This window comes from Balaenoptera musculus, chromosome 12, assembly GCF_009873245.2.
Source record: "Balaenoptera musculus isolate JJ_BM4_2016_0621 chromosome 12, mBalMus1.pri.v3, whole genome shotgun sequence".
Classification (NCBI taxonomy): domain Eukaryota; kingdom Metazoa; phylum Chordata; class Mammalia; order Artiodactyla; family Balaenopteridae; genus Balaenoptera; species Balaenoptera musculus.
In genome coordinates this window covers 30,371,354-30,382,437 of record NC_045796.1, presented here as the reverse complement: position 1 = coordinate 30,382,437, position 11,084 = coordinate 30,371,354, and the positions used below count along the sequence as shown (strand labels likewise).

The 11,084-nt window shown below is 34.8% G+C and overlaps 1 protein-coding gene across 11 annotated transcripts in view; it reads left to right on the top strand.

Moving 5' to 3' along the window:
• Positions 1-11,084, top strand: part of EYA4 (EYA transcriptional coactivator and phosphatase 4) — a 294,585-nt gene that overhangs the window by 104,568 nt on the left and 178,933 nt on the right. The gene's annotated exons all lie outside the window — the stretch shown is intronic.

Here is an 11,084-nt window from a genome sequence, read left to right as displayed (position 1 = left end):
TCTAGTTCCCTGACCAGGGATCGAACCTGGGTCCCCTGCATTGGGAGCATGGAGTCTTAGCCACTGGACCACCAGGGAAGTCCCTCATTTATCTCTTATACAAGTGTGACCACTCTATTTATCTTGTAATGACACTTGCTTTTATTCTTGCAGCTTTTAAGATAAAAATATATACTTTTGTGGAAATTAACTTGTATTTGTTTGTTGATCTATAGTTCAGGGTGATGACGTCCTAGTGCTTTGTTTCTTAGCATGTGGCTGTTCAGTTGGAATTGCTTTTTTTCTGAAGCATGACACTTTGTGAGCAATTTAAGTCTGATTTGTGGTAATTGTTGGAACTTTCTGTGGATGTGATTGGTTACTGTTTGCCGGCTCCACTGAACATAGAACTAACTAAAGGGGAAGATGTGAGCAGAATTATAACAAACTTAGAAACAGAATTTTGTAGCCAAATACTCTTTGGTGACTGTTTAGAATTTGATGTAAAGATTTTTCTAACAGTGAATAAACTGTTAGAGAAAATTGTGGTTTGTCTGTGGAGGTAAGCAAAAGCTAATGGCATCTCTTTGCTTCTCCTAGTTATTTTCACACCTTAGTTCCTGTGGCACCTTTGTGTTCACCTTCATGCCTTCTGTCTCTCATCTGATAAAACTTGCACTTGGTTTATTCTTTCTGGATGCTCTTTTTATTCTGCTGTCCATATGCTCCAGTTCAAAAAGTAAACAAATGTTTTTTCACCATCCAGAGTCTCTTGAACTAATTTAGTTACTTCAGCAGCTTTAACTGCCCTTTTAAACACCCAGGATACCTGAACATGTTCTGTACCACTATCAACACCACTTACGGATGTCATTTGTGCTTATTTTTACCTATTATTGTCCTCTCATTTTATCTAAGTGTTTCTAATTTGGGGTTTCCCTGTTGAGTCCTGGACTGCACTTTCTACTTTCTTCTTTCACTTCCTTTGGCATCATTCACTTTTTACTTTTTTTAAGGCAGTCAACACTGTATGAATGTGATCATCTGAACAAAAAATACCATTTTTCTAAAGTCTGTGTGAATCTGTGGAGTTGTGTCCAAGCAGCGAATCTACTTACAGGAGACCACATTTAAAGCATTTTCACTAACCTCACTTGCAGCAGGCAGCTCAAAGGCTATGTCATCTAGTCAGCCCTCCTTCTGAGGGAGCCTAGAGCATAATAAAACCCTATCCACGCTTCCCCTCTTCAATCTCCCTTACCAGATTTTAGACCCCAGGAAGCCTCTCTTCACAGCTCTTGGGTGGGGTTTTTTTGTTCTCAGGGATTTGCTTAAATCTTTGAGGATATCCACATGGTGATATCTTTCAAATGGTGGAGAATTTCAAGTCTAGAGACAACTGGGGGATTGTGTTTCTGTGTTTAGAGTTAGCAGTCAGAACTTAGATATCAATTGCCATGAAGCTAGATGAATAAAAATCTCCCTTTAAGATTGTGTCTGTTATTTATTATTATTCTTTTTACTCTGTGACTCGGTTTTTACTTTGTATGTTTTGAGATTATGTTGTGTGTGCATACAAGTTTGTAATTATTCTATCTTCTTGCTGGACTTTCCCTTCTGTTAGTAGACAATGTATCTTTTTACTCCTATTGTTTTTTTTTTTTTACTTTAACTTTATTTTTTCATAACATTACTATATTAGTTTTGTTTTTGGTTAGTATTTGTTCAGTGTTCCTCTTTCCATCCCCATACTCTCATTTTTAAAACAGTTGTTTTGCATGGTTTTGTTTTAGGGGTGTCTCTTCCAAGCAGAACAAGCTTGATTTCTTTATTTTTAGATAGCTCTGATAATTCCTGTCTTTGAATTAGGAAGTTTATTGTTAACATTTCTTGTGTTTGCAGGTATATTTATATTTATTTTTATTATCTTCTTTTGAGTTTTCAATTACCATTCTTTTGTTTTGCTCTTTTTTTTCCCCCTTCCTGTGCTCTACTGGATTGCTAAAGCTTTCTGTATTTTGTTTTACTTTTACTCTGCTTATTAGAAAGTTATATTGTAGTTCTACTTCTTTAGGAATCACTTTACTTTTTAAATACACATAAATTATTATACATTTTAAAGTCTGGAGTTAATCTGTATTTATATCCTCTTTCTGAATATACCTTGCCACGTTATAAATGCTCAGTGGATAATTCTCATTGTTAATATTGACTAAAGTTTCAGTTCTACGTTTTTTGTAATGGAATCTAATTATTATTTTACAGTAAATAGTTGATTAAATTTACAATATATTTTTCTCTTTTCTTCTGTTGCATCCTTATGGATTTATTTTTCTACATAGTAAAGTATATCTTTAAATAATTGACTCAGAGTTGGTCTAAGGGTGGCTTTTTAAAAATTTCATTTTTGAATAATAAATTAGCTGGGTATAAAATTCTAAATTAACATTTATTTTCTCCTTAGCACTTTAAAGATGTTATCTTATTGTCTTCTGCCTGGAGCACAATAAAAAATAAAATATTTTTTGAATAAATGAAGGACCTCTGTTGCTGATTAGAAACTCCTGTCATTCCAATGGGTGCTCCTTTGTTAATAATCTGCCATTTCTTTTTCTCTCTAGTGACTTTTGACAGTAACTAATCTTTTGTTTGCAATTTTATTATGTTATATGTAGGTATAGATTTAGCTTTATTTATCCTGTATGATATCAGAGTAAATTATTGACTTGAAGAATGATATAACTTTTTGAAAATTCTTACTTTTATATCTCCAAGTATTTTTTATCTATTATCTTATCCATAATCTGTATATCTTTATCTATAAAATATATTTATAATCTCTTTTCTACAACTGCTATCAGATATGTGGTAGATCCTCTCATTGCTCTGCAACGTCTGTTTATTTCAACAAAATTTTAAATTTCCTTTCAATATTTTCAGTTTGTAATATTTATATCTTCTGTTCTTTTTAAATTTCTGAGTTGTTGTTTGCAAAATTTTTTTTCCACACAGTCTTTCGCAATGAAATTAAATTGGGTGTGAGAGAGGCAATCAAGCCTCATTTAGCTTAGTTTCAATTAGTGATCCTGGGTGTGGTCCCCGACCTCATGATGCTTAGGAGCCTAAGTCCCACCTGCTTCTAGACTTTGAGGCCATAGGTTTTCCCACTTGCTTCTAGACATAGAGGTCCATGGCTTCTGCCTCCCTTAGCTATTTTTCCATTTCTTGCCTAAAGATAATTACCATATTTTTAAAAAATCTCAATTACAGCTTTATGACTTTATATTTTCCTATTGTGTTTATTATTGTTATGGTTTTTGAGCCACCAGAGGTATGTCAGTGATTGACAATATGGAAGCATCTTGACTGGAAGTTGAGACCAGACATAGGTAATAATTACTGAAGGGTAAAAGGGTGAGCATTGGTTCTTTAGATTGAATGGCTTTACTATTTATTCCTTAAACCGAGACACTTTTGAGAGTAGAAAAAGGCACTACAAGTAGTAATACGGGACAATAAGTAAACCAAGGCCTCTACAGAAAATTGAGTTGTATAATCATTGTGCTATAAAAGACTGTTCTCCTTTAATTTTTAGATATGAATATTTGTGTCTAGTATCATAGACAGTCTTCCATTGATGTCTGCACTCTAACCAGAATCAAAGATGGCTTTTCCTACAAGAAACACATGATTAGTATATAATTATAAAAGCCTGAAGACTTTGAACACTTGGAATACAAGGCTACTGAGAAGAAAGCATAGTGAATGAGTAAACCTGAAGCTAATTTTATTCATTAATTTATTTAGCAAATGCTTACAATTCCCTCTTTAAAATATTTATAATATTGAACCTCATGGTAATTGAGGCTGTTTTCCAAAGGAACAGACACCGGAATGTCAGTAGTAGGAGCTGATTCTGAGGTAAAGTTGCATTGACTTTTATATGATACACATTATGTGATGTGACTATATCTTGACTATTGTAACATGCTATAATTGCCAATGAATCTCGTGAATAGACATATATAAAAGAAATTCAGAAGCAGTATGCCTTACAAATACTGAATGAACCAAGGTACAGAACTTTAATTAAAACTAGTAGCATAAAATGATCATATTTTACAAATACATTTTAGACTTTCTGTGCCTTACAAAATTTGCATGTGCACAGCACATACCTGCTGCTAATGAAATATAACAAGTTGATCTCTAACTAACCTGCTATCTTTGAGGGCCTATGATTCTAGTGATTGTTTCTAAATATAAGTATTATCGATCAGGACAAAATGCATTTCCATTCTATATATCTATATCTAATATATGTCAGTACAAAATCTGTGTGTGTGTGTCTGTAAGTATCAAAAAACCCATGATGACTACTGGCTTTACATTTTTCTACTCATTAGCACATCTCCCCAAGCCACTATAATTCTTGTTTTTCTCTTTTTCAAATAAGCTCATGCCATCATGTTGGTCAGGGAGAAGGATAGCCATCTCGTCTTTTGTTTGCTAGAGAGTTTCAATTATTTAATAAGTGCAAGTAATTAAGACATTAAGAATTAAAGTGACTCCAAGGAGAGCTTTGAGACTCTGAACTGCAGAGTGTTGCCTAGGTTTCTGAGTTTGAATTTCAACAAAAGTGAAAAGGTCTTGCTACTGGTTTTTTCCATTTTTTTTAAAAATAAAGATGCAGTGTAATGCATCTGAATTAGAGGCTGAAAAATTATATAAACTTTGGTTAACAGAAACAGTTATAAAATTCAAAGACAGTGCTTTCATTTCTTACTAAAACTATCATTATTAGTATCCCCAAATGGCTCAGCATAAATGTGCATTTTTTACCAAGTATGTAATAACTTAATAGTTGATAATGTGGTTCTAGTGGATAATCAAGGATTATTAGTGCATGTGAATGTGTGTGTATGTGTGTGTGAGAGAGAGAGAGCAGGAAGAAGAATAGGAGTGAATGTATCAGGGGTCAATACTTTCAAAAACTTATTTTCCAATAACTAGGTTTTATGTGTTAACATAGACAAAAATGATAAAATTATCACCATTATTTCTGTAATCTTAAAGATGTTTCATAGTCTCTCCTCAGGTGATAAGGCACACATCAGGAAGAGGTGGTACAAACACATCTACAAGAAGCTCCTTGGTGTAGTATCTGGATCTATCTGGGTAGCCACTCTTATTTCTCAGATTAAGTCCTTTTATTAAAGGACTTCTTTGGGGTTAAAACTCATCCATTAACTTTTAAAGAAATTTCTACCTCCATCTGAACAAGTTCAGATATTATTGATTTATTTTTCTAATTTTGAAAATAAGCTCCTCAGGTTTTCAAAGGCAACTTGAAAATTGGATACCAGTTCATATATAATTCATATAACCTCTCAACTGATGACAAATCTTGCTGTAGCTTCATATTAGAAACATAGTTAAAATTCTTAAATTTGGAAAAGTGCACTATTTTTTATACAGTGTGTCTCTTCATATGACAGAAAATTTATACTGTATTCTACTCTCCCCCAAGATAATTTCAAGCAGTGTCTATAATAATATTTCAGCTTCTGTAATTTTGAAGAAAATATAAGAAATCTAAAATCTTTGAAGATTTAAAATTCTGGGGTTTTTTGGTTTTTGTTTTTGGTATTTTGTGGTGAGAGAAGTGTCAAATTTAATACCTGACCACCAACTTTTTTCAAGAACTCAATTTAGAAGTGCTTCTTTCATATACTGGTATTTATTATTTTGGTTTTATGAACTATTTTTATGTAAAATAAATATACAAAATCCTTCTACTGTGTTGGGAAAATAGAGGTTTCCTGTGAAAGGGAAAAGATAGAAAACCAATGCTAGGTTATTTTTCTGGTCCAAACTGGATCCCAGCATAGCTTATGGCACAGAGTAGGTTTTCAGTAAATACTTGTTGAATGAAAATTTTCATGGGCTTTCTTGAATATAGATCTTAATAATAATGATGATAATAATAATAAATTTAAAGAAAACTTTTTATTAGAAAAATAAGCCAATATAAAAAAAATCAAATGAATGTCTTTCAAGTTTTGTTAGTTTTTTTCCTGGAAACTTATAGAGCATATTGTGGAAGGCAAACATTGATGGGGTGGGGAAAAAACATACAGACAGACAGACAGAGAACTGAAATAGCATATCTTATTGGTGTGGACCATTTTGTCATGATCAGAATTACTACTGTTTATATCCACATCTGTGTGATCCATCTTATTAGTGTGGGTTAGCTGTGGAGATTGACTTTATGATGTTTTTATGGTCTGTTCTTTCAAATCTTAAAATTCTAAATTTTCATTGTGTGCACTTATCTGCATGTATAAATTTGCATATAGATAGACCGGTATTTCTCTAAGGCAGGGATCAGCAGACTCTTTGTGTAAAGGGCCAGGTAGTAAATGTTTTAGGCTTTATGGCCATATTGTCCTGACTTCAATGACTCAGTCTTCCCCTGCAGGAGAAAGCAGCCATAGGCAACGGGTAAAGGAATGGGTGTGGCTGTGTGCTTCCGGCTGGCTCAGCTACAGGAAGGCAGAAAGTAAGTTTGCTGACCTCAACCCTTGCCACACTCCCTTTCTCCCAGCAGCCACTAGCTTTTCACAAGTGATAAACTGAGCCCTCTCTATCATCACCCAGCTGCCTTATAGTTAGTTCTGTCGTAACGCTGTATCTGCCAGTTCCTGTGTCGGGGTCTGCCTCTTTGCCTCTTATGCTTTATAGATCCTTTCCTAGGAAGACCCTGAGGGGACTTCCACGCCTCTTTGCGGGTTCAGATTTGGGAAGATAGGTGCAGCCTTTGCCTTCTTTTCTGTTCCCTCACATGTGGAGGCAGTGATGTCCAGAGCAGCCCAGATCCAGAGCCAGTCTTGACTAGAGCTTGACATGTGCTGGGGGACCTCAGCCCCTTAAGCTGGCAGAGTGGGGTGAGTTCTGCTGCCGTCAGTGGTGTCTGGTAGGGCGGGTCAACATTGGGCAGGGCTTTGCGGCTGCAGAACTGGACCCATCCACCCCCTTGTGTTTAGAGGGCTCTGATCCTCTGTTGGGATTGAGATCTTGCCTGCTTGGCTGGACTTGGTGATTCACTCTTCTCTAGAGATCTGACTTATCTTCCTCATTTCTTCGCTGTGGCTAAAGTGCTGCCTAATGGGCAGCTAGCTGACTCCCTTTGTTCTTTAAATACAGGTGGCATTGTGGTCTCCAGTGGCTCTGCCTGTTCCATCACTTGGCCTTTCCGGGCTCTCAGTGCCTGCCTGAACCAAGCCTCTTTGGGCTCTCTCCTTGGCTCCATCCTCCCTATTTCTTGACCTCCCAAGGGTACCTGTTGCTGAAGACTCAAGCCTCACCCTTGGCCCAGCATGAGTTATGTCAAAATAGAGATTATGTTCCTTCTTTTCAGTGCAGTGATATGTAATTTGATCTTTTGTTCAAATCCCTACATCTTACAGTTATTGTTAGTTAAACACTAATAAAACACTAATATTGATTTTAAGAGCTATTTTTCACAGAACCTTAAAATTAGTGCTCAAAGATATTACAAATAAATTAAAAACAAATTAAAACCAGAGAAAAGATCAGTGGGATCCCATATTGGTCATGATACATAGGGAGCAGCACAGGGAGGAATTTGAGATTCACAGGAGGTAAAAAAAAAAAAAACAAGGCTAAAAGTATTGGTTTCCCTCAGTGATAAAAATGTACTAGGAGGTTTTCTGCTTCTAAATTGTCTTTTACAATTCTAGAGTCAAAATTCTGGATACAATTCAGTAAGTGGACATGCACAAGAAACTAGTGATTCTTTATCTTTTATATCAGAAAATTTATAGAAATTATATTGAGCAGTAGTCATTCTTTTCTTACAAATCAATCTAAAGAGACTGTTTCATAGGTATATGCCCTGGAGAGAGAAAAAACTAGATGCTTAAAGGCCAGGTAGGAGGCCACTGCAGTTGTCCATTTAATATGTGTTAAACATTTAATATGTGTTAAATGACATAGATGACAGGTTGTGTGGATTGGGAGATGTGAGATGGAAGAAGTTCCTAGAGACTGCAATCTGGTTTGTGTCACTTCCATATGGGTCGAGCTGGTAGACTTTTAATAAAGTTCAGGATCATATACATAACCAGTGTAACCCTTTGGGGGAAAGGAGGGGTTAGATAGAGGCTTTGAGAATGTGATGTTAGAGGAGAGGTTAAGAGCAATGCCAAGCAGTCAGACTGCCTGATATGATATTACAGCTCGATTCTCCACCTTAGTAGTAGGAAAATTATTTTACCTCTTTATGGGTAGTTTTCTCATCCCAAAACTAGTGCTGTTGAGAGTACAGACGTAGATGTAAAGAACAGACATGTGGACACAGCGGGGGGGAAGGGGCGGGTGGGACAAACTGGGAGATTCGGTTTGACATAAATACACTACCATGTGTAAAAGAGATAGCTAGTGGGAGCCCGCTGTATAGCACAGGGAGCTCAGCTCGGTGCTCTGTGACCACCTAGAGGGGTGGGATTGGGGGGTGGGAGAGAGGGGATATAAGTATACAGATAGCTGATTCACTTCATTGTACAGCAGAAGCTAACACAACATTGTAAAGCAATTTTACTTCAATTAAAAAAAAAAAGTACCCAATTTCATAGGGTTGGTTATGTAAAGATTTAATGAGATAAGACATGCAAGACACTAACAACATTTAAAAAATGGTATTATTAAAAATTTTTTTGAAAGTTATTATTATTATATGGAATCACACAGACATAGGTTTTAATCCCTGTTCCACCATTTACTAGCTGTATGACTGTTGGCAAATTAATTAAGTTACCTTTGTTTAAATATTTTTATCTTTACTGTAGGAGAAATTAACCTATTTCATTTAATGGATTTAGGGCTTTATTTAGATAAATATTGGTAGTGATCATTTAACACATATTAAATGCTCAATAAATGATAATACTCATTAGCATTCTCTAAAGAGATAAAATACCTGGTTTAAATAATCTGCTTTTAGGGAGAAAATGAAATATATAGAGAAATAAAATCTGTCTCCTATATGTCATTTATTTAAAATTAACTTCTAGTTTTCCTCCACTGATAAATATTTTCAAATGTAGTCACTATTAAATCCAGTTCAGTATTTTGTATGGATAGAGAAATAGGCAAGAAATACCAGACAAGTGTGTATATAGAAAGTTGTCCCTCAAGACTCAATATTGAAAAATAAATAAATAAATAAACAAATAAATAAAGGAAAATAAAGACATTCACAGATTACAAAAAAAAGACTCAATATTGATGAATTTTAAAATCTTGAAGATGGATTGTTTTGATAAATCCACAGGTTTGCAGAAGACATTACAGGTAAACATTTAGCTTATAAAAATGGTACTGGATGTTTACGTGAGAGTCTCATCTGATATCAACTTCAAACACTTGAAGATTTAATTCAGTTCAGAAAAAATAGAGGACCACTTGAGTGTAAGGAAATTTTTCTACTCTGTCATTTTCAAAGCATCTTATTTATTTGCCTAATTTTTATTTTCTTTTTAATAAAGTTTTATTGGAGTATAGTTGATTTACAATGTTGTGTTAGTTTCTGCTGTACAGCAAAGTGAATCAATTATACATATATATATATTCACTCTTTTTTAGATTCTATTCCCATATAGGTCATTACAGAGTATTGAGTAGAGTTCCCTGTGCTACACAGTAGGTTCTTATTAGTTATCTATTCTATATATAGTAGTGCGTATATGTCGATCCCAATCTCACAATTTATCCCTCCCCCTGTCTTTCCCCCTTGGCAACCGTAAGTTAGTTTTCTACATCTATGACTCTATTTCTGTTTTGTAAATAGGTTCATTTGTAACATTTTTTTTTAGATTCCCCATATAAGCAATATCATATGATATTTGTCTTTATCTGTCTGACTTACTTCACTCAGTATGACAATCTCTAAGTCCATCCATGCTTCTGCAAATGGCATTATTCATTCTTTTTTCTGGCTGAGTAATATTCCATTGTATATATACCACAGCTTCTTTATCCATTCCTCCATCAGTGGATGTTTATGTTGCTTCCTAAAGCAGCAGCCTCTCCTAGTTCTTGGAGTGGTGACAATTAATTCTAGTATATTGTGATTCAATGATTGGGTTTGTTTTTATACCATCCAAACTTTTCGAAGTTTTAAAACATTTTTGAGTTTATTTTTCCCTTTTCTATTTTCCCAATATACATAATATCTACCCTAAGAGTCTTATTCTGCACTAGCAAATCCATTCCCAGTCTAGAGCCCATACCTGTTGAGTAACTACTATAAAACATTTACAGATACTAAAGAGGAATATAAAAAATGGCAACGTAACCCCTCATGAAAGAGCTGAAATTCTAGCTGGGAAATTGGAAGTGAAATGATAATTTTTTCCCAATTCACAGCAAAAAAATGTTTTTTATAGTTTTATAAAATCTTAGCCTGTCTACTATGAAAGAACAAGTCACAAACATCAATTAATAGAAAATCTTGGAAACATCCAGTCTTGGGTGAGTTATTAACTTAAATAATTTTGTGAGAACTATGTATGCTTATGACTGATTTTACATTGCATAAGTAGTCATATGTCTTCTTGTAACACTGTTACCAGTTCATACTGGTAGAATTAAATACTTGGTATTTCTCAAAAGGCATAACATTTTCCCACAATTCTCTGTGTTATTTGCTTGAGACCTGCCATTGTTGTAGAGTATATACCTGCATGTAAATCCACATGATAGAAACCACAATAGGGTTAATAAGGATTACTTGTTGAAGTAAATGGGACATGTTTGGGATCAACTCTAAAGAAGAAATTATCTGATTTGGCAGATAAGGAGATCAAAATGCAAAGGAATAAGCAAGAGCTATCCAAGGAAGGTAGGTCAGCTTGGCCAGAGATGGGAACTTGCCCGTTGAATGAAAAATGTATCGTATGAAGGAGAGAAAAAGGGAAAAAAGTGGAAAATCTCAAGTGATTCAGACAGGGCCTGTATGAGAACTTTCTAATCTTATCAGCTGACTGAAAATGAAATAGGCTGCCCTGAAAAACTGTGAC